This window comes from Trachymyrmex septentrionalis, unplaced genomic scaffold (assembly GCF_001594115.1).
Source record: "Trachymyrmex septentrionalis isolate Tsep2-gDNA-1 unplaced genomic scaffold, Tsep1.0 scaffold87, whole genome shotgun sequence".
NCBI lineage: Eukaryota > Metazoa > Arthropoda > Insecta > Hymenoptera > Formicidae > Trachymyrmex > Trachymyrmex septentrionalis.
Window position 1 is genome coordinate 3,938,595 of NW_017306059.1, and position 1,923 is coordinate 3,940,517.

Here is a 1,923-nt window from a genome sequence, read left to right on the forward strand (position 1 = left end):
CCTCCTCCCCCCGCCCCCCCCACACTAGCCCCTGGCCTGGCCTGCGTTGCATCGCGTTGCATCGCGTTGCATCGCGTTGCATCGCGTTGCGGTGCATGGCGTCCTCGTGTGGGCGAAGGGTCACAGGTCGCAGACACGCCGAGATGGTTCTCAACGTCTCGAGCCTTCGCTCTCGCGAATTACTCAATGCTAATAAAATCTTCATTCGAGGCGGGAGGCCGAGCAATTTTCGATCTGTCCACCGCATATTTTCCGCCTGTTTAGCCGAGAGAGAGTTCGCGAAAAGGATTATTTATCACATTCCTACAATTACTTGGGATCTTTCGCGGTGCAACGTCAATTTTGAGCACCGCGGTCTTCCGCCCGCGCCGGTTCTCAGGATGGGTGGAGGACCTCGCCCGAAGGATACACATGAAAAAAATGAGTATATGTGTGTGTGTGTGTGTGTGTGTGTGTGTGTGTGTGTGTGAGAGAGAGAGAGAGAGAGAATTAAGGCGAGTAAGAAAGAAAAGGAGAAATTCAAAGGGCGAGAGAACGACGAAAATCGTAATCTTTTCTCACCGCGCACGCGGAATCACGAAGGGACAATCGCGCCTTACGCGCCTATCGGTTCGGTGCCGACATCGCGTGGATATTTTGTTGGCGACACGCAGTCATATAAAATAGCATAACGGGTAAGAGTGTTTGTTGCACGCGCGGGGAAACTTCTCTCTCGAACCCGTGGGGTCACGAGAAAACCGATGTGGTTCAAGCACGGTTCGAGGCGATCATCCACGGTGGAGAAGCTGTAACCTCTCTCGTGCTAAGAGTCGCGTGCGTCTGAACGGCCCTTATTAATGCCCGGCTTCTTTCCGCTGCTTTATAGGCGCATTAATGATAATTATTATTAGCGATTTGCGGTTTATATACGCCTGTCATCTGTTGGCCTTGCTTTATAGACGTAAGGACACGTCGATGCTAGTTAACGTCGTCAATCATCCGAATAAGTCGCGCGTTTCGAAGCTCCACGGGAAGGAATCGTCGACGAGAAATTTTCAGATTCCATGGGCACCGAGAGGAGGGAACCAATGCGTACGCGAGTCCGTGCACGGAAAGTTACGGCAAGCGGTTGCGAGGTGCCTCGCGAAGGGCTCCTGTCCTCTCGTGCGAAAGGTCACGTACGATGGAATCGACCACCCTTCCCACATATTCATCTTTCTTCCTCGATCTTCTCCCTGTGCGTCCTTCTCTTTCCTCTATATCGTTCCCTCACCTCGGTCACCCGCCACCATCGAGGAAGCAACCCCCCCCCCCCCCCCGAACGAGAACTTGGAGAGCAGATAGAAATCTCGGGGCGGGCAAAGCGGGTCTAGCAAATTGAAAAATTATGCCGACGCTTATACTCGACGTGTTTTTGGCGAAGATGCGAGACAATGGAATTTCTAGATAAAAAGCTGAGGATCGTTCAAAAGGGTAAACGCCATCACGGTAGGTTATGGCGTTGATACATGTGCATGGATACGGCGGTATATCTACGCCGATCTACGGGAAGGTGAGCGAAAGGAGCTTGACGACCGCGGACGTGTTCATGCATAAATACGTCAACGTTGCTTTCACCCTTATCTCCGATCTGCATCGTGAACTTGTTGCGTGTCCGCGGCACCGCGGTGTCGATCGCGATTTCCGATCGACTTATCGACCTCGGCGTTTTCATCAAGCTTAACACGCGCGTAAGCGTTGATTTCACGTTTCGGCGGCAAGAGGCACGCGTCCTGGAAGTATACGGAGAGTTCTCGAGATTCTGCTTCCTTCAATCATTACAGTTCAACATTACGCGCGGCGAGTCGTGCGTTTTTAGATCTCTCCCGACACGTCGGAGCGATACTCCTCAGCCCTCCCCGTAAGAAGGGCGTCGAGATGGGAGACGATAGCTATGAATCGCCG